This window comes from Protopterus annectens, chromosome 2.part1, assembly GCF_019279795.1.
Source record: "Protopterus annectens isolate FY-2018-M chromosome 2.part1, PAN1.0, whole genome shotgun sequence".
Lineage (NCBI taxonomy): Eukaryota > Metazoa > Chordata > Ceratodontiformes > Protopteridae > Protopterus > Protopterus annectens.
Window position 1 is genome coordinate 1,885,259,669 of NC_056729.1, and position 27,736 is coordinate 1,885,287,404.

The following is a 27,736-nucleotide window of genomic DNA, read 5'->3' on the forward strand; positions in this document are numbered from 1 at the left end:
TCAAGATCCCCAGATTCATCAGCTGGACCGGAGAGCACACCTGAATAGATGGTTGGGACTGTATTGCTGATTGGATGAGTAAAGAGCCTTATACTTCCTGAGTATAGGGCTGAAGTGCAAGCTGTAAGCTAGTGCTAGTTTTAGTGAGTTTTAGTAAGTGCTGGTCTTAAATTGCCTTATTTCTAGTGCTGGGTTGAAGTGTTTCAAGTTTCAAGGGAAAAACTGAAGTGCAAACTTCGTGGAGCCTGGAATAGTTTAACCGCAGCTAAACAGTGCTGCGCAGTGCGCAAACCCACGCAAAACCTCACTAAGCGGTTTTTATACTGGGGAGATCAAAAAGGATAGCAATTAGCCCAAAATGTCCAATAAGTTACAAGTTGCTGGGCTGGGACCACTTCTACAGGGGCAGATAGGCTGCTTAGAGTTCCCTCTCTCACAGTGAACAAGGAAGCCACCTAATTATCCAAGTATGATATGGGCAACACAGGAACCTTTACCACAGTCCTGGATTCAGCAAATCCTGAAAACTGGACTAGACTAGTTCAGAAAGGCGGGAAAACAAGGAATTTTTTTGTGTTTTTTTTTTCAGAAACAACAGAAATGCAGAGCTTAAATTACTTTAAATACACAGAGGAGGCTAGCGCACTTGAGCGTGTAGCCTGCGACTGTGTTACAGGTAACTTAAATGCAAAAACGACAAACAGCAACTTTTTTTCAAGTGCAGCAAAGAGATAAGTACAGTAAGCAATGCAGATATCACTAGGGATCCACAGAAGCGCTGAAAAGCCGTGTTTTAGGCAGAATTAGTATTTCAGGGAAACAACAAGCAAAAACAATACTTAATCAAGTCCAAAGTCCCTATTTTGTCTCTCGGCCACTTGTAGGAGTCTGCAGGGTACCACGAGGAGCTTGCTGAGCTGTATACAAGTGCAAAACCACGCTAAGCGTTTTTTATACCAGGGAGATCAAAAAGGATAGAAATTAGTCCAAAATGGCCAATGAGTTACAAGTTGCTGGGCTGGGACCACTCCTACAGGGACAGATAGGCTGCTCAGAGTTCCCTCTCTCACAGTGAACAAGGAAGCCACCTAACTATCCAAGTATGATATGGGCAACACAGGAACCTTTACTACAGTCCTGGATTAAGCAAAGCCTGAAAACTGGATTAGACTTAGTTCAGAAAGGAGGGAAAACAAGGATTTTTTTTGTGTTTTTTTTTTTCAGAAACAATAGAAATGCAGAACTTAAATTACTTTAAATACGCAGAGGAGGCTAGCGCACTTGAGCGTGTAGCCTGCGACTATGTTACAGGTAACTTAAATGCAAAAACGACAAACAGTGACTTTTTTTCAAGTGAAACAAGGAAATAAGTACAGTAAGCAATGCAGATATCACTAGGGATCCAGAGAAGCGCTGAAAAGCCATGTTTTAGGTGGAATTAGTGTTTCAGGGAAATAACAAGCAAACAAACAACAAGTATACAAAGCATACAAATAAAGCTATATTCAGCAGGCCTGGATCTAGTCTATGCTACAGCAAACAAGGTGTACCAATTTCAGTAAGAAACAGTTCAAATATGCAGGCACTATAAGCCTTTAACCAGAAATTCCCAGCTCAGAAGGGCAGAGTCCATCCTCTCCTCCCGTAAGAGTGCAGACCATGAACCTTCTTAATGTAAAATAACTGGCCTGAAGCCCAAGTGCTTAAACCAGAACTAATACACTTTTAGAATAACAGACACTGAGGCCTCAGTCAGCAGTTCCCAACTTAGAAGGATGTAAGCTACCTGTCCTGCCACCGCAGTGCAGGACACAAATCTTCCTGATGTAAAACAAATGGTCTGAAGCCCAAGTTCTTAATCCAAAAGACTTAGAATGATAGCTACACTAATCAAGTTACTACCATGTTAAATGCTTTGCAACTCTTGTATCATGGGCTTTTAACATGGGCATAGCAAAGCATATGCTATGTATACCATGACAAACTTTAAGAATTACTTTCAGTAATAAGATGTTGTAAAATGTATTTGTAATGCCATATATGTTGTGGTTTGTAGTTATGTATTTGTAAAGTGGCTTTTTTCTTTATTGCCTGGTTGGCCAAACGAGATACATTGGTATTGAATGGGCTATATCTGTGGAATGGAGAGCTGGCATATAGTTTCAAAAATTCCGGCTCTTCCCATGACTATAAATACCTCCAAACACAGAGAAAGAGGTGAATAAATATGCCATCAAAATTAAATGATGATGTATTTATAAGTATGTTGTGCCTCATACCTATGGGCACTGTAAATCATAAACACAACAGATTTCCATCACATAGTAGTAGTTTATTTATTTGTTCTTATTTCCTCCTGGCCAAACGTGTTTATCCTATCACATTGTGAATCATCATAACAACAAAGATAATTTTATTCTGCTGAGGCTCGGTTTCCAGCATTTACCAGGCTGAATAAAATTAAGCTGCCAGGGAAGTCTGTAAGGGAAAATCAGGCTGTTGGTCGAGAAACATTTTGAAATGAAATGGTCAACAATACGTAATGTTGTAAATCTGTTTTTTGTGTGCAAGGAAAGTAAATGATCAGGGAAAATTGTTTAATTAATTTGATATGTTTTATTCTTTTTATGGATGTTTAATTTTCAGGATTTAGGTAGATGCTTTAATTTGTTGTAAAAGCCTTGCTTGTGATATTACGTTCTAGGCAGTTCAGTCTGTCTGCTTAAATATTGTTGCTGTTATTTTTTTCCCTTCTGCTATGTATGAAAACGTATTTTTATATATGGTTTATTAACATTTCAGACACTAGTTTTTGTAATATCCACACTGTAAGCTTTGGCAGTATACTAGCGCCTGGTTGTTTTTGCTGAACTGCATTCTGTTAATGAATGCTAAAAAAACTGAACCCTTAAAAACATAAAAATATCATAGCCTGATGCAGAAAAGATGGAAAACAAACAGGGGAATTCACGAAGATATGTAGATGTCATGGTAACCTTTCAGTATTTAGCAAAAGCCCTAATACGATGCTGCACAGTGTGCTAACTCAAAAGATATGCAGCACTGCATGGGGCTGACCCTGTGTCTGTGCTGAAGAAAAATGAGGTAGTCCTGGGAAGAGGCGTGCACTAATTATTCATGTGCTCACTCTCTCTTTCTGTCTCCCCGAGAACCACCACCAGGAAGACATCGATTGCTCAGCTATGTACATCTGCATGTCTGGGCACCATATTTTGGTAATGAATGTGGCTAAATTCAACTAACCAACATGGCCATTATGAGGATTGAGGGTGGGGGTGAGGGGAGGCACTAGACACTAGGGACCATTCTACAATTAAGTTCTGCAACAACACTGACATTGTTATGGGCGGGGGGGGGTATACACCAGGGATTACGCTACAATTAAGTTCCATAATGGCACTGACATCATCATTATGGGGGTGGCACTATACACTAGTTATTACTCTACAGTTAAGTGCCATAATGGCACTGACATTAGTTTGGGGGACACTATACACCAGGAATTACTCTATAGATAAGTGCCATAACAGCACTGACATCAGTATGGGGGGCAGTAGACTCCAGGGATTACACTACAATTAAGTGCCATAATGGCACTGACATCTGTATGGGGAGGGGGGCACTATACACCAGGCAATACTCTACAGATAAGTGCCATAACAGCACTGACATTATTAAGGGGGCACTATTACACTACAAATAAGTGCCATAATGGCACTGACATCAGTATGGTGGGCACTACACACCAGGGTTTACTCTACAGTTAAGTGCCATAAAAGTACTTACAGCAGTATGGGTTTGGGAGGAGGACACTAGATCTCAGGGATTTTAGAGGTGTGCCATGACAACACTTACAACAGTATGATGATTAGGATGGGGGAAAGACTAGGCATCAGGACAACTGCAATTGTTCCATAACAGCTCTTAAACTATTGCAGGGATAATAGGGGTGGGGAACACACCAGCTACCAGACGTACTAGACATGTGCTGTAGTGGCACTTCAACTATTATGGGAATTGGGGATTGAGGAACTATGGGAGGGCACACAAATCTGGGACAGGTACGAAGACTGTGTGGTATGTGCATGTGTGTGTGTGTGTGTGTGTGTGTGTGTGTGTTTGAATGTGCACTTGAGTGTGTGGGAGAACGATTGTGGTGGGGGTATGCCAATACCCACAAAAGCAGCAGTTTACTATTGCAACATGTAGGCCAGCACTGATCTAAATGTCATAGTCATAATTGAGATTTAGACATATGCAGATTAGCAGATAATGAGGTCTTTCCTCATCATGGCTAACATGTCTCTAAATCATAATGCTTTCTGGAAGCAGTTTTACTGCTGCCCATACAGCTCATACTAGGCTGTTTAATGAGATACGAGGGACAGTATAATCTGTGCTGGAGAATTTTGCAGTTGCCATCTGAATGAGAATATGTGACTGGCTGAATTGTGAATTCATTAATCCGGGTCACTGCAGTCATGGCACTGTTGTTGTCCAAGAGTGCAGCAACTTTGGAGGTGAATAAGTCCAGGGGTGCAGGGTGGCCCTACATGAGGAGGGTTAGGGTGTGCCACTGCAAAAAAACACTATTTTGTTACATTTGTCAAAAACTGTGTATTTTATGTTATCCTTCATGACATTTTTTCCAACTTCCCAGCAACCCATTGGCAGTTTTGTAAATATAAAAGGGAAATTATTGGTGGACTCGGTCTTCTCTCTTCCATTATTTTAGAACACATTTAGAGGTCATAGTAGGCTTTCTGGATACTACAAGATGAATCCTCTTAAAAAAATCATCTTGGTGTCTGTGTTTCTTTTTCTTCTGTACAGTCTTTGGGTTAGCTTATACTTTTACATTGTTAACTGATGCTGTTAAGTACCTGTGAGGTAACGTAGCCTCATTATATCTTTACATGTGCAATGCATGCTGGGTAGGCTGAAATAGAACTTTGCATCCACTTTTGTCAAAGTGGATGCTGCTGCAGTGAGTACACGTTATTAGGACACTGTTCTTTCCCCTGATCCTTTATTCCTTTCAAATAAACCCATACTTCGTCCTGCAGAAGTTTCTTATCTCACTGAATCGCATCATTTGCTGGTTTCTTTGGGTTTGTAAAATGAGGGTGTGGTATTCTTTTCTGTATCTGACTAAAACAAAGGTCACTGTCAGAAAATGTACCATCGTATTACCATTAGCCTGTTGAAGACAGCAAATCTAGATTAATTGTGTTCATTAATGGAGTATGAACCCAGACTAAATTAGATTTATTCCGGTACTGACATTAGCCCTTTAATTGGCACATATATCAGTCTTCTAACACCTTTTGAATTTGGTCAGTACCAAGGATCATAAACAGTTAACACAGAGGATTAAGGCTCTGAGCTGGTTCTTCTAGTCAAACATACAGGGTTTGAGTCCTTTTAGCATCATTTGCCTAGTATGAGCAAATCACTTGACCAGATAGTGCTCTCGTGCCACCCCTGAGAAGGAACACCTGTTTCCAGTGGGCTTATGTGGTTAACAAATGCATAAAAAATGTTCTTCTGTTTATCTGAGCAAGGTCTTTTTTAATCCCCTTAAATTGCTGGGGAGTGTTTATTATTAGCCAGAACAGGGGTTTCGCATTGGTTTCACCTTCTGCATGATCAGTAAATAGCACCAGCTTGAGTTCCTGGCAGGATTTAAATACAGGAAACTGCTGTGTTATTTTGATGTACACATGCCTTTCTCTACCTTACAGGCCCAAATATCCTGGATTTGTATATTGTATTCTTCCATGAGTTCTTGTCAGTAATATGACAAAGTTTTTTAGGCATCATAGCACACAATAAACTGATTCCAGTCAATATCAGGAAGTATTACCCCTCCAGGCCCAAGTAAATGAGGCGTTTTGGATAGAATGGGCAAATGACCCTGCCCACTCAGTACGAAAATAAGTATAGATTATACATCCATCCTTGCACTGTAAAAAATTCAAGTTCCACCAGACTGTACTATATTAAGGTAGTAAAATGCTTCCTTTGATATGTTGTCATATGAAATTCACAACTACACTCACAGACACAGATACAGTAGTGCAGGCAGGGAAAACAATAGATGGACAAACATACATACACACACAAAAATATTCACTGATGGTGAGTTGAATGGCTTAATGTGTTTTGAAGTTTTCCTTCACTAACACGTTTTTTAACAGAATCCAAAAATGCTTGAGAAGAAACATGACATCCTGAAATTAATTATTGTGCTTGACCTTTCTATTAAATGTTCCTTAGATAAATAACTCTTTTCCTAAACAGTAACAGCCATTATTGACTTTAATGGTTGATTTAGCTAAAATAACATTACCAAGCTAGAGAACTCTGCAGCACCCCTTACAGAAGCAGGGGGACTAGACTATGAGATGTCACTTGGACTGATTGGTAGTGCAGAAGGTTAGATATGCCCCCTTATGTCTCACCCTTGTGGTCCATACACATGCTCATTGTTAAGTGTTGTCAAGCTATTCTTTATTCCTTGATCCCCTAATACATGCTTGCCTTTATCAGTGAATAAGTACCGATTTGTGTTGCCACAGTTATTTTTTGAATGAAAACAATAAGATGCTGAAATTCTTCTCTGGGGAATCATTTTACTCCCTTTTGTCTTTCTGTAAACAGTCTCCTTTTCTATTTCTACAAATATAATTTGTTGTAATAAACAAACGAGACATTCTGCACACTAAGCAACCATAAGTTAGAGTGTAAAATATAAACAATTGTCACTGCCACTTACCTTATGTTCATTCATCTGACTGTGACATTTTCGTTGTTGCTATATTTTCCCGTGATACTGTCTAAGAAGAGATTAGTATTTTGAGGTATCTCTGGCACCACCAATGACATCTGCCTTGGCCCTCACTTAACTGCCCTATGTATGTCTGTTCACTGCACTTTAACTGCCCTTTTATTTGAAGGATGAGGACTAAGTGGCAGGTATCTGAGTCATTCTACTGCAACTGGTGTGGGGTCTTTTGTCAGTTACACCTGACACTCACCTGTGCTTGATATGCCCTCCACTGGTGTTTGGATGCATTATTGTGCAACAATGCCCACATTTATAAGTTGTCTTGGCATGTAGACATGGGACACTGGGTGGGAAGGCTACTGGGCAAAGCAGGGAGCAGGAGCAAAAACATCTTCTAAAAAGGCAGTGCAGTCAGTCAAGCATTTTTTAATGCCCAAGCTCCCAGATTCAGCATAAGTTGTAAAATCTTGACCCCTTTTCCTCAGGCAAGAGAAGTAAAGCATCAGAAAAGGAAGAAATCAAGATACAAGAAAGAAAGGAGTCCTTGGTTTCCTCTGGTCTGTGACACCAAGAGGAAAAAACCTCTGACTCAGTGAAGCTGCTCCCACTCTCCACACAGTAAATCCCATCCCAACCATCCGTACCCATGAACCAAAATGACACTTCCTTCCCCTCCTTACAAATAGAGGCCTGTCTGGGTATCTTTGTAGAGGAGTTGGAGAAGGTAATCCAGGACTAGTGGGCCCTAAATATTCTGAGACTAAAAGTTGCAGTTCTTAGGGAGACCTAAATGTGTAGGTTTCTCGCTTATTCCATGAGAGCAAGCTCTTTTAGTTGTGCCCTTGTTTAAGGACTTGGTAGGACAGTGAGCCATAAAGAATCCTTCAGAAGGGGAGAAGGGCACATGGGTTTACTTAAATTATTTCTTGTGCCAGAATGGAAGGTATCTGGAGACCTATTCTGTACCTTTCAATACTAAACAAATATTTAATAGTTGCAAAGTTCAAAATGTTTGCACTATAAAACCATCTGCCTCTTTTTCTTCCTCAGGACTTCATGGTCACCTTGAATCTAGAGGATCTCCACCGTTATATCCCCATCAGAAAGTTGCCCAGAAGATTACTAAGATCAAAGCACAGGAAACCCAGTAGTTTTCACCTCTTTGTCCTAACATGTCTTACTGCACTCAGGATTTTTACAAAGTGCTTGGCTCCAGTGCTGACCTAGTGGAATAGAGGGATAAAGTCCTGACTGTGGCTAGGTAGCCTGGGATGGATTAGCAGCTCTGGCAACAGACTGAGCAGCAAAGGATGGATGTTGTCATCCCAAGGCAAGTGGGCAGATTCATGGGCATCAACATTGTCAGTCCATAGGAGAAGCTATGGCCGGCACTAGGTAGGCATGCCCATAGCAGAGGCTATGGCCGGCACTAGGTAGGCATGCTTAAAGTAGGATTATGGATGAAGTCAGGGCTGAGCTGCTGTGTAGATGAGGCAAAACACCACACATGTCCATTGCACGCCAGGCACCCAGGCTAAACTATGGATCTGTATGAGGGAGGGGGAGAAGTGGGTAGGGCATAAGTAACCCCCCCCCCCCAGATGGATACACAGACAAGCCAAGTCCCCAGTTACCTTGTTCTGCAATCTGCCCCAGCGCATACACCTGACTGAAATTTTGGGAGGGTGGAGGTCAGCAGCATGTAGACCCAGAGTGAACAAATGCTGGGGTTCTGGGACAGTAAGAATGAAGGACAGTGGAGGGGAAGCAAAATAAATAACTAATAAATAAATAAATAAGTGCTTGGCTTCAGTAATTACCTTTTGCAAGACTAAGATCATACATTTTTTCTCATTATCTGGATGACTGCCTGAGCTGGACAGACTCAGTAGAAGACAGTCAGGGAATTAGAAGGACCTGCAGTTTACACTGATGTTTCCACCAGCTTGCTCCCTCATTCAGTTTTCTCAAGTCTCATTTGAAATCTGCAAGTAGGCTGTTGTTGTTTCTGTCCATTCTGGATGCTGGATAGTAGAGACCCTTCATGTATGTAGACAAGGGCATCTTCCTGTCTCAATTTTTTCAAACCATTTTAAAGAGGGACTTTCTCACAGCAGGGGACTTCCTCAGGATTCTGGGATGCATTATATCTTCCTTCTTGATGGTGCAATGGTGCCACTGTCAAGGCTGCATATGAGGAAAGTGCAATGGTTACGCAGAAACAGACTGTGTCAACACAGCCCATCTCTGGAGGACACATGTCCACTTTTGGCATCTATCAAAAAGAAATCTAATGGTGGAAAAGCCAGGAGTACCTCTGTCTAAGAGGTTGAGGATCCAGGGTACAGTGAAAGAACATTAATATAAAAAAGTACTAACATAATCCAAAGTGATTTGGACAAGGGGCAGTATGGAGATCCTTACAGACAATAATACAGCAATGTGGGGGGGGGGGCTCCCAATGTTACATGCTTTGCAGACTGATAGAGCAAGCTCAGAAAGCAGCCCAGAAGTCAGGACTGATGCAAAGGGCATCTTACATCCCATAAAAAGAAATTGTTAGCAGACAGTCTGAGCTGTTCACAGTCATACCTTCACTAACGGATGTTGAACAAGAGATATGTTGTTGGGTCTAATCCACAAGTTAGCCAGAGGTAGACCTTTTTTGCTTTCCAAGAGAACAGGTAGCTCAGGAAACTTTGCTTCAAGACAGCAGTTCCAGGAATGTGAGAGCTAGCTGAAACATGCATTCAGAGATGCACAAGATAATGCTGATTTATAAATAGCTTACTTGTAGCAGGTCTGTTTCCTTATGCTTTTCCTCCAGCATGCTGGATCCAGAGGGTATCACCAAAGAACAAAGAAGAGGGTCCCAAAATGCTTTTAATAGACCCCTTTTAGCCAAGATGACAATGTTTAATCTTCCTACCATGTGTAGCAAGAGTAGAGTCAATACTGTTACCTCAGCAAATTGATCTGTTGATGCAAAAGTAATGGTCCTTACCAGACCCCGACCTGAGAACTCTTAACATTGGCAGCATGGGTGATTTAGCACTCATCTTGACTAGGCACATGTTTTAAGAAGACACTCATTTATGTATTTAACATTTGTTTACCGGAAAAGTCCAACTGGAACAGACCCCATTGTCAGTCTCATCACCGAGGAAAGCAGTTTCTTGTTTTCATTGCTTTGTCAACAAAAAAGATATTTTTTTTTTCAGAACATCAACTTCTCCCTTTAAAGCCCAAGTTTCAGGCTTCAGGCAAATATTTTTATTATTTTATTAACTCTTTTCTCTAAACTTTATGCCACTCTTATGTGTAGACACTTGACGTGTAGCATCTAATTTGGCACCATGCCAAAAAACATTTCCAACTCCTGTCCTTGGAAAAAGTATATCTGATGTTGTCTTTTTCATTCATTCCTCAACTAATGAGTTTGGATCCAATCCTCAGATCCAACTCGGCTGTTATACTAGCTCATAGCCAACAAAAAACTCTCAGGCTCCTTCCCTACCCATAATGTACTGACCCCTAACATCTCTCAGATCTCATTTGTCCCTTTCACATGCAGACATGGTTGCCTTCAGCTCTTGAGTGTAGAGTGAGAAATGAATATTTTATGCATATCTCTTATTTAAAACTACTTATTTAGAATTACTTATTTAATCTTTATTTTTAAGTTGCTAGGTTATCCAGTCAAATAGTGAGCAGGACTCGAGCAAGGATAGACGCAACGTTTATTAATTAAAATTAGACACAAAAAATCTAAAAAGTATGGTAAGCGCTTTCATCTGCATTTGCAGACTTCATCAGACAACTATACAGCAGAAATAGAAAAATGTCTCTATTTCTGCTGTATAGTTGTCTGATGAAGTCTGCAAACGCAGATGAAAGCGCTTACCAAACTTTTTAGATTTTTTGTGTCTAATTTTAATTAATAAACGTTGCTTCTATCCTTGTTCGAGTCCTGCTCACTATTTGACTGGATAACCTAGCAGAGACAGATTGCTGTCTCACTGTTTGATTCAGGTGTTTGCTTTTGTTGTGGATTTGAATTTATTTTTAAGTTGTTACTGCTACCTTCCTTTACGTCATACACTTTTGAGTGTACTCTTTTTCTGCCTTTGTTGGTTGGCCTAGTCGTCCTTCCCTACTCCTTTTACACTTAGTTTACATCTCTTCTCTTACCATGGTTGGTAATTTTCCTCTTTGCAAGATAATTGCATTTCTTCACTACCATTATTGGTATTTAACTTTCTCGTAAAAAAAAAAAAAAAAAAAAAAAAAGCTTAGTTTAGTAATTTTGTTATTACTGTAGTTTTTCTATTTTCAGAATGTCCAAAAATGGTCATTCAGGATTTAAAAAGTGTGATAGGTATGGGCGCAAGGTGTCTTATTCTGATGCCCATAATCTCTGTGTATATTGCTCGGGCATGGGTCATTTACAACAGGAGGGCAGTATCTGTCATGGGTTTAACCCCCATGCACTAGCTGACAGGATAAACAAATTGATTTTGAAAGGCTTGCTGCTCTGAAGCCATTACTTGGGCTCAATCCACCAAACACAAAGCTAGTGACCCTACAAAAAGGTCTTCAGCCTCTTCTTCCTCAGAGCCTAAAAAAAAAGAGAGAAATCAGATCCAAAATTACTCATGGTCTGACCCTCATCAGAGCGAATCAAGCCTGTACCGGATCCTGCATCCTCGGATCTGAAACCTTTACCAAGTGCAACTTATTTTCCTCATCTTTATCTAGTCTCATCCAGAGTGCCGTCTCCCTTTTTATAGAGATGCTCCAAATCACCATCCCTAGCATCTTCCCATTCCTCCAGGAGTCTTAAGGAACCAGACATGGAGAGGATGATGAGGAAATTCTTCAAATTTGGATGGGAGTGCATGCGACTCCTACCCCTTTGGGTCAGGAAGTCTGATCATCTACTACTACACCCATTACAGCTCCTTTTCTATTCCAAACTGTTGTTTTACAGTCCTTGTATTTGAGCGTTCTGTGTCTGTCTGGCTTGGATCAGAAGAAAACATCTTCATCTGAATACTGCTCTGAGTGCACCAGCTCCGATATTCTTGGAGCCAAAACATCCCTGTCAGATCCAGGAGGTTGGAGTCAACTCCAAGGTTTTTGGAGCTGTCTCTTCCTCTCAGAGCCTTGGCACTGGATAGCTCGACTCTGAGTTCCACCTCCAGTGTGTTGTTCTTGGAGACAAGGGAGGTGACAAGCCAGAAACTTGCTTTCTTGACTGTGTTGTCTTTCTTCGCTCCAGGGTGATCTACCTTTGAGGTTGTGAAGAGAGTGTTCTTTGCTGCAGCAGGACAGATGTGTCCTACCCACTTGGATCCACCCTGTACTTGTCAGATGACTTTGCACCGTGAGCCTCAACATTTGACCCCACAAGGGCAGCCAGCTCAAAGCTTCCAGACTACCCAGCAGGGTATCGTAAGCTTTTCTGATACTTCACAGGACCACCCCACCAAGGAAGTCTCTAGGAAGAGAAAATGCAAAAGGAGGCACTTGGACTCTCCTTAAGAGACATAGTCACCGAGGATACTGTTTTTGATGAAGGAGAGGGGTCCCCAAAATCCCCACCTGATGACATCTCATTGGAGACATCCTTGAGGTCCTTAAACAGAAAGGTGGCTGGTCTTCCCAAGACCCTTCTCTAGAAGAATAATTATTTCTCAAGGCTTTTTCGAGCTGGCCTGTCTACTTCCTTGTTTACTCCACCTGCTGATGAGCTCATTGATTTGGTCTGTAAGTGGGTGTGTTAGGAAACTGATTTGGTTGGGCCAATCAATAGACAAGACAGGAATTAGGCTCCACCAGCCCCCAGGGTGTTCACCAAATGTATGGCAGTTTTAGCAACTCACCTGAGACTGCAGGGATTCCGAGTGTTTTGATATCTAGATGACTGGCTCATTACCGCCCCAACTAGTCATTGACTGATAGAAGCACATGATCAAGTGCTACAAACTTGTTCAAATCTTGGAATGACCATAAATTATAACAAGTCTCACTTACAACCAACCCAAACATTAGAGTTCATAAGGGCTGTGTTCAACACTGTATCTATGGTAGCTTCTCTTCCTCTTTCAAGAGTACAAATGACAAGGATGCAGGTCAGGAAAATAATTTGCAATACCAGAATTTCAGCCCGATTGATTATGCAAGCATAGGGGTGAATAAAAGCGGCAATAATTTTAGTTCCTTTAACGAGATTCTACATGAGAGTTCTACAATGGATGCTAGCGATACAGTGATCAGTGCTTTCTCAACCCATGTCAGTGATGCAAAAAAAACTCAGGCATGCAAAAGATACCTTTGCTGGTGGATGCAGTCGCAACAGGTACTACAAAACCTTCCTTTCATCCTCCCTCAGCCCAGGGCTGTAGTGACCATGGATGCTTCTCAGATTGGGTGGGGGACATTTCCTGAGAAAACAGTGTAAGGCACTTGGTCCCCCAAAGAGGCCAACTGGCATATCCGTGATCTGGAGATGAGAGCGGTGTTTTTAGCATTGCAGGCATTCCAAGACAACATGTCAGTAGTTTGGTACATCAACAAACAAGGGGAAACCAGATCTTATCCCCTGTGTCAAGAAGCCCTCAGAGTGTGGCAATGGGTTATATCTTCCAACCACTTTCTAATACCAATGCATATTCCGTTGAATTCCAATGTGATAACAGACAAACTGAGCAGGTCTATCTTACTACCTCATGAGTGGTCCTTTGACAACAAAGTGACGGATATGATTTTCAGTCAGTGAGACCAGCCTTGCTGCAATCTTTTTGCCTCTCCCCTGAACAACAAGTGCAGCAGTTTATTTGCCATAATCCCCCCCACCAGGGGAATTATGGCGGGATGCTCTACTCCACAATTGGCCCCCTGGTCTTCTGTATGCTTACCCTTTGACCTCCCTAATTTCCAAATTCCTGCAGAAAGCAGCCTAGTTGATGAATGTTCACCTTCATTGCTCCTTACTGGCATTGGCAGATTTGGTTTCCGTTTCTTTGGCCTCACCTTCAGTATCCATCTTGGATTCTGGATCCAACTCCAGACCATCTGTCTCACCTGACAGGTATGGTTCACCCGGATATCTCAAGCCTCAAACTAACAAAGTGGTATCTTCAATTCCTTTAATAGCCAGAAAACCAATGCTCTCTTCCCCTGTCTATTTCATACTTTTATCTTCCCATAAACCTTCTACTAGGAAACTTTACAGGAGTAAATGGAAAAGGTTTTTGTTGGGCAGAGCAAAATCAGATTGAACCCTTTTCGGCTCCATTTCAATCTGTTCTGGAATTTTTGGTGAGTCTGTTTAATGAAGGTGCTAGCTCATCAGCTATTAAAGTACAGCTTATAACAATCTCTAATTTTCATGTGGGATTTCAAAATTATTCACTGGCTTCCTTTAAGCTGTGCAAAGCCTTTTTGAGAGGCACTCTCCTGGTATGACCCCCTTATAAAGACCCTATTCCACCTTGGGATTTCAATTTGGTAATGCAAGCCTTAATTCATTCTCTGTTTAAACTGGCAGCTGAATGTGATCTTAAATTCCTGACCTGGAAAACTATCTTTCTAGTCTCAATTGCATCTACTAGAAGAAATTCAGAGCTTCAAACATTATTTTCCAAGCCTCCATATTTGATTTTTCATAAGAGTATGTTATGTATGTTACGTACCAATGCTTCCTTCCTTCCTTCCTAAGGTGGTGTCAGAATCCAACATCAACCAATCCATTAACTTGCTAGTATTCTTTCCAAAATTTGCAAATAAAGGGGAATATATGCTGCACTTTATAGGATGTCCATAGACAATTACATTTTTACTTACACAGATCAGCTGTTTATCTTCTTTGCACATACTGAATTGGGTGAATCAGTTACAAAGGTAAATCTAATCTGATGGTTGACGGATTGTATTTACGTTATCTATAACAAGTTGAATCTCTCATTACCAAAACCTTTTAAAGCTCATTCAACCAGATCCATGGCGACTTCTTCTTTGTTCCAGGCTAGAGCTTCCATGGACGATATATGTGTGGCTGCAACTTGATCAAATCCTCATACTTTTAACGCTCATTACAAATTAGATCTGGTCTCGAGGAGAAGAACAGCCTTTGGCTCAGTCATATTCAGGAATATCCTTTCTTAGAGTCTACCCAGGATTTTAGGTGGCTGTGGGCTCTCATTAGTGGAGGAATGAGTGAAAATTGACATCAGATAAAGAAGTTACGTACTCACGGTAACATTCCATCTGCATTAACCATTTTCTTTCTTCCTGAACTCTCCACCCACCAGCCGCCATCGTTTTTAATAACTGACTTCTGGAGGAACAACAGTTTCCAAGGACACTACCGTCATTTGTGTTGAATTGCAGTTATGACATATCATAATAGTCTTCCTGTCAAGCAGCAAACAAGATCTGACCGATTTTAGGGCTTGGTGCATTATCGGTAGGGAAGGAGCTAGAGAGTTTTTTGTTGGCCACGAGCTAGTGCAATGGCCGAGTTGGATCCAACCCATTAGTTGAGGAAGAATGAAAATGGACAACACAGCTGGAACATTATGGTGAGTACATAACTTTTTTTTTTAAACTTGAGAGAGTTGTGGACACTTGCATTAGATTTCATCAGAGAATGGTGGAGTTAGAAGTGTGCAGGATTTAGGTAAACGTGGGGTATACTTAAAGTTATGAAAAGGAGGACATAAAATATTATTTAAGTTGTTGCAACAGTTTATACTGAGTGGATCACTGTGTAGAGTAATTAGACATTATCGTCCAATTATCGTCCTTCATATTTTGTGTTTCTGTGAGTTTTTGTACTGCAGCTGGAATCACTTCCCTGATACCTCAGAAAACTGAAACTTTTCTTGGAACAGAGACACACAGTTTGAGGTTGCATTGGTCATTAATCCAAGGCAGGGAATGTAAGAACATGAGACTGTAACTCCAACTTAAATCATGTACTGTATGAAACTGTGCAAGAAAGATATTGTTGCATATCATTTTTAAAAATGTTTCCTCTGCCTTTATTAGAGAGATCGAAATGCTGGCTCAGGGGCGGGCAGCCGTGGTAACTATCCTGCATCAAATCAAAGGCAGTCTGGAGTGGGATATTCGGAGGGAAACAGATCAAGGTAAGACAGCTTGTTAAACTCTAGATCCACTCTTTGCACTGCTTTCCCGTTATGTTTACACTTTTACTTCTGATCCCTCCTTTACTCAATCTTCCTGCTTTTCTCCTGTTATCGACCTTTATTTTCCCTTCTTTCTCAAATGATCATTCTTGTCTTTGTCCTTATCCTTCTGTTTATTCTCTGTCTTTGTCCTTATTCCTCTGTTTATTCTCTGTCTTTGTCCTTATTCCTCTGTTTATTCTCTGTCTTTGTCCTTATCCTGTTTATTCTCTGTCTTTGTCCTTATTCCTCTGTTTATTCTCTGTCTTTGTCCTTATTCCTCTGTTTATTCTCTGTCTTTGTCCTTATCCTTCTGTTTATTCTCTGTCTTTGTCCTTATTCCTCTGTTTATTCTCTACCTTTTTCTGTATAGTACTGATACGTTTCATCCGTTGTTACTTTCTTGCTGTCTGTTTTCCTTTAACCTTTGTCGTTTGCTTTGCTTCATTTCCTCCTTCTGTCCACTGTCTCCAAATGACTTTTCTTGTGCTAGTATCCTTTCCAGCTGATAGTTTCCAAGCTTTAACATCTGCTTTTGTTTCTTCTTTTTATTAAGCTATTTTGTTCCTCTGACCTATGAATGCATTTTCTTTATTTTTTCACTTTCATTTTTTTCTTCCTAACTTTGAATTCGGCCCAGCCATCTTTGTAAATCTGCCATATCTTTCAAAATCTTTTTTTTAAACATTTCTAGTAGGTTTAAGGGAAAGTCTTTATCTTTCGCAGTTACTGAAGAACTAGAGGTTCCGTGTTTCAGTTTCAGGATATCTGAAAATATTCACATACAGGTAGATACCTTGGGTGGTACTTCTTTGGGCACTGTGACTTTTTTTCCATGTTCAGTTAGGTAACGATCCCCTTTCTAGGTGCTCTGCAGTGATGTTTTTATAAAGCATTTAACTGTTTACAAGCACTTAGTTTTTTTTCTATGTGCTGTTTACCTCCTTGTCTGCCATCCATCAGGCCTTCACCTATTGGTCCTGAGCCCACTCATTCTGTCACTTCTAAGGAGTCCTCCATGTAAGGGCAAGATTTGACCACAGGGGCCATCATCCAGGCAGCCATGGAGGTGGTGTCTGCCCTTACCATCATCCTAACAATATTTTATTTTCTATTTTAAGCCATAACACTATCTCATGTTTGCTGACTTCATAACCATGGGATCTCCTACACCCTTCCCCTGCATGTGTGCGAGTATGTGTGTGTGCTCTGTGTGTGTGTGTGTGTGTGTGTGTGTGTGTGTGTGTGTGTGTGCGTCTGTGAGTGTGTGCGTCTGTGAGTGTGTGTGTGTGTGTGTGTGTGTGTGTGTGTGTGTGTGTGTGTGTGTGTGTGTGTGTGTGTGTGTGTGTGTGTGTGTGTGTGTGTGTGTGTGTGTGTGTGTGTGTGTGTGTGTGTGTGTGTGTGTGTGTGTGTGTGTGTGTGTGTGTGTGTGTGTGTGTGTGTATGTGTATGTGTGTGTGTGTGTGGAGGGGGTGAAGGTGTACTTCTCTGTGCTGCCTTCCATATATTAATAGTTGCTGTCACTGGCTTGGGAGTCCTAAGCTTATCTTTCTGGTGCTGACCATTTAGCCTCCACTTGCTTAGTGGTGACTGATCAACAGGAACAACCACAGAACACCCCTGCCAAGAAGTGGCTCAGCAGAGGAAGAAATGCCTCTCTAGCTTAAACAAACAAATTAGAGATCTGATCAAGTCCTCCAAAGCTAATTACAAAGTAAAAATAGCCTCCCTAGCTAAGGATAACCATAAGACATTCTTTAATTACATCCAAAATCTAAAAGGGAATACCCAGCTATGCACTGAACTGGTTGTGGATGGCACCACCCATATTTAACTGGATATAATAGCCAGCCTGCTAGCTGACAGATCTGGAGCAAACTTCACCCACCCATCCCTTCCATTCATCCCCCAAAGTGTACCTGCCACCATTCCTCAGCCTTTTATCTCAAGAGAGCAGTTCATCTTGGTGCATTCCAAGGCCAAAAACACAGCATCAGTGGGACCATACAACATCCCTGGTTGCCTTTTAAACAACTTAAAACATGACATAGCAGACTGACTTAGATCCTTGTTTAACCACAGTCTGTGAACTGGCTATCTTCCAGCGAAATGGAGGACAGCAAAAATAATCCCACTCCACAAAGGGGATCATAAACGGATCCTGAGAATTATAGGCACATAAGCCTGACTAGCCGCATCTGCAAGGCCATGGAAACAATCATTATGGGTTTTATTAAGAAGGACATAGGTAATTTACAAACTCTGGACCCAACCCAGTTTGGATTCATTAAAGGTAGATTATGCCTGTTAAACATGATTTACACACCAAGGCCCTCGACGAGGAAAGAAAGTGCACGTGCCACCAATCATGACCTAAAGAAAGTGCATGTGCCACCAATCATGACCTAAAGAAAGTGCATGTGCCACCAATCATGACCTAAAGAAAGTGCATGCCACCAATCATGACCTAAAGAAAGTGCATGCCACCAATCATGACCTAGCCAAGGCATTTGACACAATCCCCCACTCAGGTATTATGGAGAAACTCGCCCAGTTGGAAATTATCATAGGGTTCTGTGCTGGTCCCCTTACTGTTCAGAATTTATTTCTCAGAAGTCCAGACAAACTTGGATGGCCTGTGGCTGACCAAGTTCACTGACGACTGCAAATTGGGAGCAATCATTGAGTCTCCCAACAATGTTAATATACTACAGGCAGAGTTAGCGCAAACAAATGATTGGTGCCAAAGCCACGGATTAAAGCTAAACACAAAAAATGCATTATTACTCCCTTTAGGAAAGTTGACATCCCTGATAATTACATTATAGACAGCACCACCCCCTAAGAGTAGGCCCAGAGGTATGTGATCTGGGTACTCAGGTTGATTGCAATCTGAACTTTGACCATCATGTGTCCACAGTAGTAAGGAAATCATTCTGTGTGGCACATCTTATAAGCAAAGGCATTGCACCTAGATCTAAAAATGTTATAATGTCATTATACTTGTCCATCATCAGACCAGTAATTGAGTACAGTGTTCCCTTTTGCAAGTACCTCACCAGACACCTGCAACAATTGGAGAGACCACAAAAGTTTCTCACCAAGAAATTACAGGTTACACAAAACAAGTCTTATGTGGAAAGACTCAAAGCCCTGTCATTGTATTTTGTCTCCTACAGGCTGCTAAGGTGTGGCCTGTGCCTGGCATACAGTGCATTCTCTGACCAAGGTCTTACATCCCACCACATAGATCTGCTATATAGCTGTAAGTGTTACAAAAACTGCAGTCAAAGTGCATACTCACACTGTACAGCAAAGGTCTGGAATAAGATCCCTGCAGTCATCGGGGTGATTCATAACATTCATTTATTCAAGCTGCAACTAGAGGAATTCCTTTCTGACTCCTGGCTTTGCACGTGCTGCTGTGCTGGCTAATAATTTCAGCTTCTTCTCATCTAACACCCATCTAAATCCTATTTCTCATTTTCCTTGTTTTTATTTCTTTTGCTTTTGCTCTTATTTCCCTCACTCTTAATCTTCATTTTATTAATTTCTCCTGCCTCCCTTATCTACCCCACTTATTACCCCTAACTAATACTTTTTCTCACTTCCTCTCCTCCTGCTTATCCACTGTTTATGAGTGACTAATAAATTCTAGGGGTCTACTTTATTCCCGCAAAAGCCGAATCGGTCGAATACAATTCACGTGAACCATAACGAGCGAAAAGTGAATACGTCGAACATACTAAACCGGGAAATTCGAAATCTCAATCTCTCATAGTTGGCCAACCCCACTGCCCGCACCATACTACCTACCGAAACACAGTAAAAATCAACATATACACACACTAACCAAAACCCTACTTCTAACCCTAAAGTAAAGCACCAAAACCCTACTTCTAACCCTACACTAAACCCTACATACACAACTATCTATGCTCTATCCTTAACCCCTCCCTAACCCTAAGGTCCATAACTACTGCACACTTACCCTACTGAGCTATACCCAGACAAACTAAATATTCCACACACCTACACTTAACAAAACCCTACACTAAACCTTACATACATTACCTATCTATGCACTTACCTTAACCCGCACCATAACCCTAAGGTCCATAACTATCGCACACTTATTTTACGGAGCTATTCCACAGACGGGCTAACTATGCAAATTCGATATTTCCACTTTTGCGGTTTAGTGTGTTCAACGTACTCACATTTCACTCGTTATGTGTTGCACGAATTGTATTCAACCGATTTGGCTTTCGCGGGAATAGAGTAGACCCAAATTCTAGTACTTATAACATGTTGGCATGTTTCACTGCTACATGATATTGTATTTATCATATTTAAATTATGTCAATATGGTTTGTTATTTATCATGTTTTAATAATGGTATGTGTGTATTATTCTACATGTCATACATGTATTAATATTTGTATCTGTGTATTCATCACGGTATATTATAATATGATGTCAGTTTTCACCTGTGCATATGTATCTTCTGTTCTTTTATTTATGGAGGTTTTCCAGGCCTACGCTGAAAACAGATAAAATTATCTAGTCGGACTTTTCCAGTAAACAAATGCCAATAAATAAGTAAGTAGATGGGTAAAGATGTAAAGTGCTAACCAGCCTGATACAGAGAAACCGAGAATTCAAAAATGAAAATACTGACAAGTGAAACTGAATGAAACATTTAAAAGGAAAATAAAGAAGGTGCGTTTATTGGTCCCTCTTGTCTGAGAATGATAACATTTTCACATCAGTCAGACTTCTGTTCAGGTCTTGAAGCTTCTGTTGCATCGATAGTGTTATGCAGATGTAATCTCAAAGTAAAAATTGGTATTCTAGAAAGCTGCAGAAACAGGCATACATTTCTTTTTAAGCGAACCTCTCCTGTAATCCTTTCTTGAGCTCCTTGAATTGTGTATCACTTAACAGCCGAGTATTTTATATGCTGAAATAACGGCTTACTGTGTTTTGCATTGTTGTATCTCTGAAACTGCATTGCTAGAACTGGCGTGCCAGCTGTGTTCTTCTAAATGGATAAAGCTTGATGTATTGGTAAGAAGTCAGTGACATTTTGTAATTTTGTATTTCTGGGGACAATTTGAAGGTGTTACACAGCACTGCCTAACTAGTCAGTCGCGTTCTTTAAAGTGATGTCCTTTACAAGAAGTGCGACGGTTAATTTTATATTCTAATGTGCAGTTGTGAAAAAAATTATTCTGTCATTCATTCTCATTTCACACTTAAGTGTGGCTTTACACAACTTAATACTTTTAAAACATACCTGACAGGTTGCTGCTAATACTCTGTAACCTCATATTTTTATGTTTTTCCTTAGTGTAGCAGAATGTATCTGCTCTTTGTAAGTGACATGTCTTTAGATGCTCTGATCTGTTGGTTGTATGGTTATTATCGCTATGACTTAGTCACTTAATAGACTAAATGAAATTAAAACGCTTAAGCTGCTTCTGTGTATGTTGCAGAGGCTTGGAAGCAGCATGATTTTACAAGGCGAGTCTTTTTTTCTTTTGCTCATCCATTTGGCTGACCTATTGGCTTCTTCCCTTCATGCAACTGAGCCATTTGTTCACTCCTTCCAATGGACCAGTGCCAGCACTGGCAGGACATTTGCTGGATATGACAAGAAATTCTCAGATCAATTTAGGTCTAGTTCAGGGGTCTTCTGTTGGTGGGGCCCTCATTAGACATGGTTTGAGTTCTCTGATCCATCAGATCCTTTTTTTTTTTTTTTATTGTGGGGGGTACAATTGCTGCTAAAATTCAGACCCTTAATTAGAGGTGAGAGACAGGTGGTAGTGAGAGGCCCACATAGGTGCTTAAGCAGACTACACCACCCTTACCTTGCTCCTGGATATTCTTGACCCCAAAGCAGCTCGGTCGAGCTCCACCATTGCTACATACAAGTGGAAGGCTGTATACCTTTGCATACTTTGTAATCTCCAGCAAATCCCATACAAGGCAGAGCAGGGTGTGCTCTGTAGGTTTGGACTCTGCGGTTTCAATATCCAGTGCTCCCATTAGTTGCTACCTATGTGTCAAGTCACAACTGACTTATCTCCAGGTTGGCAGGCCAGCAATGGCTGCTCACTCCCATCCACCCCAGCCTACTTCATTCAGCACTTGTGTCACTAGTCAGACACAGGTCATGTGGGTCACAGGAAGACTTCATCTCTCTGTGGCATAGAGATTATTGTGGATGAAGATGGTCATTTCATATAAAACTGACAACATTCTTGAGTAGTTGACCTTGGAAGAGGTTTGTGAGATTTAGTAAGGTATTTGACGTAGTGCCATACAAGTCATTAATACACGTTAGCCTCTCTAGGGCTTGTTCTTGCCATGGAGGCCTGAGTGACTAACTGACAAGCAGGACAGCATGAGAATAAATGATATAATGGAGTCATCCTTATGATGTCACGAATGGTGTGGACAGGGCTGGACTGGTAACACAAAGACGTATAATGGTTTTATAGTTTAAAATAATGAAAAGAAACAAAAAAACAACTATTATATATTTATTTGCTAGTCAGGTTAGTAAACTGGCCCATCTCAGTTGTGACCTAGGCAACAAAGGTAAGAGATCATTACAATACATTAACATTTTTTTGCACAAAGTTAACCACTGCGTTTTTGAGGAGAACGTATACCATTTGGAGATTATGTGACAGCTGGTGCAGATGTTTAAGGCACTGAGCTACTATCTATCTGTACCCTGTTGTTTAGAGTTTTATTTTGTCAGCCTCCATTTGCCTGTCTGCTCGACTGTGAGCAGGTCATTTAATCAGATAGTGCATTCAGGCTGAAAAAGATCCATAGGGATCAGAAAAGAACTTGCATATTACACACTGATAGTGACCAGAAGTTAAGGACGAATAGCTGAAGGTGGAGCCATTAAGCAGGAATGTTGCCCATCTGGGTACACATTGCTTTGAAAGTCACAAGTATACCATATTAGATTTAGTGCTAATGCATGTCATCAACAATGTCCAAAGCAAAAGAGTATACAATTGCAGTGATGTCGATGTGTGTTTATGCATCTGTGTGCGTGTGTGTTTGTCTGTGCATGTCTGTGTATTTGTTCATGTCTATGTGAGTACATGCATGTGTGCATGTATGTATGTATGTGTATATGCACACTTGCACATTTGTACGTGTGAATGTGTGACATGATCCATCCATTTGGCCTCACCTCCCGCTGAGCACAAACCTTAGGTACTGATAAACAGATCTTTACTGGATATTTTCAGGGCACCCATGTCTTTGTGCTTTTACCCTAGCTTTTTAGAAACATATATGAGAGAGTGGATGACATTTTAGAAGGAGTGACGCAGGCTTTGAGGAGGAAGACTGCCAACATCTTGATGGAGACACTGACTTTCGATTTTTTTCGAGGAAGGATACTGGTAAATCCCAAATGTGCACTATCTACGTATTGGAAAAAACACAGAATTTTCATGTGAATTTGGTATTTTTAGATCAGAACACTTATTCATCTCAATCTTTATTTCTCAGCAGAAGACCCAAGTAAGAAAATTGTTCCATAGAGGAGCCTTTCCTTTCTATTACTCCTTGCTTCTAACATAACCAAGTCAGCGTAAGTCTGGATTTAGGACAGAGAATCAGAGATGTAATTGACTGGCACAGTAAGAGTTCTGACTCTTGTTTGTTTCTTTAACACGTTTTACCACAGATTTTCTCAGCAGTTGCAATTTGCATCTACTCTGATTTGCCCGTTTTTATAGTTTTTCAAATTATGCTACTCTGTTCAAAAATTGACAAAGCATAAATTACTGTAGAATGAGTCAACAGATCACAGGGAAAGTACCCTTTGCAGCAAGTCCATTCTCTGTGACCTTCTTTTCATAGGTGAGTATGTAGTATAGCTTGGAATGGCAGGAATCTTGACACCTCTGGCAGACACAGAGAGTAGTAAGGTAACTATAGAGTAAGACATTTACAGCCTTTACAAAAATAAGCAATTTAGCCACTTGGAAGGAAACTAGAAAGAAGCATAAATGCCTGCTTATGAGATAGAAATTGACAAAAATACAGTGGGACACGAGGAAAAAAATTATACTTTCTCCAGTGATGTATAAAGAAAGCAGTAATTTAGAGCACAGCCATTCTAAGTCAAAGGAGGAATTGAAAGAAGAAGAATTGAAAGGTAAACCTGATAAAACTATGTTGCCTTATCAGAACAGGATTCGCTTTGGGAAGGAATTAGCACCTTCTTATGAATCAGAACTCCTGAAATCAGAGAAATTTGAACACTCTGCTTTGAAAATGCTGCTTTTTCTTGCAGTACAGAGGGTTTAGTGCTAACTCTGCCCTGACGACTTAGGTTTGTGTAGCAGCCCAGCTACTGAATTGTACTTCACATTGATTCATATAGAGCTTTTCTCAGTGGGCCATCACAGTAAAAGGGTTTGCATCCAGAGGGTTTCACTCAGTAAAATAAATGAATGTTAAGATAAGAAACTGAGTTTCAAATGTTTAGAAATCCTGATAAAACTGCTATTTTTTAAAATAATGTGCTTTGTTCACTTCTTTTTGTCTGAGTTTTCATTTCCATCAGAAACTCACACATGTGGAAACATTCAGTTGAGGAGATACCTAAAACAGCAATAGCAGTTCACAATGATTTCATTGTAGTGACCATGCTGCAGAAAACATAGTCACATTGTGAAGGAAAACAATCGGTACAGCAGTATCCTTGCATTATTAATTGGTTGTTCATTAAAATAGGCTGCTTTGAATATTTGAAAGCCTTTGCACACATGCTGTGAATGCTTTTGACAAGACCTATCTTTTATAATATTGTAACATTGTTATCATGCCAAGACACCAAATAAATTTTCTTTTCTGGGATACAAGGGTTTAAGTGGCTTCATCATGTACCTACGTAGCTTCTTTTATCAACAGCTAGAGATGTGCGATATGTAAGAAAAGCATCTGCTTACATCTGTGTATATATATCTGTAGGTATGATTTATGAAAGACTTTGTTGCGTAAAATCTAATTTTTGCAACAAATAAGGCGTATCAGTCTGCAGTTAAGTTGTTTTGTACATATGCAGTGTCTTATTTTTGCTTGAATAATTTCATAGTTTATACTATGATTACGGAAGCAGGTGAAGGTGCACTTATTCATAACACAACTTGTGTGAATGTTCCCCTTTAATTTTGAATGAGCTGTTTTTAACCTTCCTTTTGATTTTAAAATGTCACTGATGTAATAGCATATTCTTTCATAGGTATATAATTTACAAGACAGGTAGAACACAAAAGTTGGCAGCTACAAAGTGATGTAATTTTCTTACTTATGTTTACTGTATTTTTAAATAGAAAGTACCCTATAAATAGGTCACAGATTTGTCACCTGGATAGTATTAAATGCATTTCAAGTAACAGCCCAGTATTTTATCAAACTCAAACAATAGTTACAGAGAGGAAAATGCAATACCTTCACCTCAGTAATATTTATGGACCCCAAATCATTGCCTTTATAAAGATCAGGCTCCTTGTTTGTAGATAGCTTGATGATTTTTTTTCTCATAGAATTTCTTTTGTGTGAATGTTTTGCTGAATTAGAGCTCTATTTCTGCAACTAGTGCATCCAGGTAGCTGTCATGTGTTTGAATATAATTGTTGTCGCACGTAAAAGTTAATCAGTTCAGGTTAGATTTGAGATATGGGATGGGGTTCATGATGAGATTTTGGTTTAGGGTTAGGCTTAAGGTTAAGGTTACATTAAGGGTTATCGGGCATACAAGATGTTATGTCCTGTCAGTGACATTTTTGTCTGGAGGGGTCACCTTCCACAGGAAATACTGTGGCTAATTTTCTGTATTTTTGATGACGTTGTATCTAATAATGTGTTGTGCTTTAAACTATTTCTGGCTAGATTCAGTTATGTTGTGTTCTATAAATGTGTGTTTAAACAGATGTTGTAGACCTTTTCTTATGTTCAGGATTGGGCTCAGTTTGGCCCAGAGAGAGACAGAAAAAATGTGATCAGTCAAAATTAGAGCGCATACTTATTTATTTATTTATTTAGTGGCACTGAATGCTACACAAGAAACACTTTCAATTCTTCAGAACACTCTGATAATTTGTTAATTAATTGGGTGGGTGGGATAATCAATAATAGCCCCTCATATGAACAATGACCAGCAATGTAAGACAGTAAAGTACTGAACAATACAATGTAGACTAAATGTTATTGTTTCCACAGTGTAGATGTGTAGCAGCGGTGATTGATTTTGCTTTCCCACTATGGTGTGTACAGTGTCCAAATCTATGTAAATTATGTGCACTCCTATTTAGTATAATAAAAATCTGTTGGGCACACTTAGATAATTTTTAAATTATTGATATTATAATTTATTTTTATTGGTGCTGATGTCACATTCCTAGGTTGGTTCGTGAACTTCAGGCTGTTTTCTTGTACCATACAGTTTTGTCTTTGGTTTCCTTTCTGACCGCCACATGGCTATAGCATTGACTGGGGATTATACAGGAGATTATATGGAACCAGATTAGTGCTCAGAATTCCTGCAATTAAAGCTGGAAAAGTGCTTGATCTGTAGTTTGCTGTAGTCCCAGCCATGCTTAATACAAAGACATTAGAGAGACCCTCACTCCTTGAAACGCTGTAGCAGGTCAGTGAATTAGATGAAAATTTGTAATAAGTTTAAGACAGACCTCTCAACCTCTTAGTGCAAGAAATCTGCACAAAGCCTAAAATAATGGGGTTGGGTGCAAAGGCCACAAAACATGGACAGATTTTAAATATTGCTCTTATTAGCTTAGAAATTTGCTAAAATAACAAGTTTTATATTAGAATGCATTTTCTGAAGGACAAAAAGTCTGAAACTCATGTGTGTGTCATTATTTAGTGAGTTCAATCCTCAATCATTTGCCAGAAGACCACAATGTTTATGAGGAACAGACCAAAAATATGAGGCAAAAATCTGGATAGCTGAGGTGTCTGGTGAAGTAAAATATTTTAAGTCATTTCATTCTTCAGAAAAAAAAAAAATTCCAAATATCAGTAAACTATATAGCAATAACCCACACCTGGGTGTGGGTAATGCGGGATTTACCCACGGTTGGCGTGGTTTGGTCCCGAGGGTGACAACCATGGGTAAATCTCGCATTACCCACACCCAGAAGTGGGTTATTGCTGTTATACTATGATATTATTTAAGAAAAGAAATAATTACTTTTCTTAAATAATGGCATTGTATAATGCCTCTTTGCTGCCCTTCCGCAGCTGTCTGGTATCCGCAGCAGTTCTGATGTACTGCGCATGCCTACGCAGTACATCAGAGCTGTGGCCAAAAGCAATGGAGAAAGCAAGATCTCCATTGCTTTTTGCTGTTTCGCTATGTTAAATGGGTTTAACGTAGCGAGACAGCTTTAAAATAAGCAACAGAGATGTCCGTTGCTTATTTTAAAGCTGTCTCGCTATGTTAAACCCATGTAACATAGCGAAACAGTAAAAAGCAACGGAGATCTTTTTGCTGTTTCGCTATGTTAAATGGGTTTAACATAGCGAGACAGCTTTAAAATAAGCAACAGAGATCTCCGTTGCTTATTTTAAAGCTGTCTCGCTATGTTAAACCCATTTAACATAGCGAGACAGGTTTAAAAAAAAGCAACGGAGAAAGCAAGATCTCCGTGGCTTTTTACAC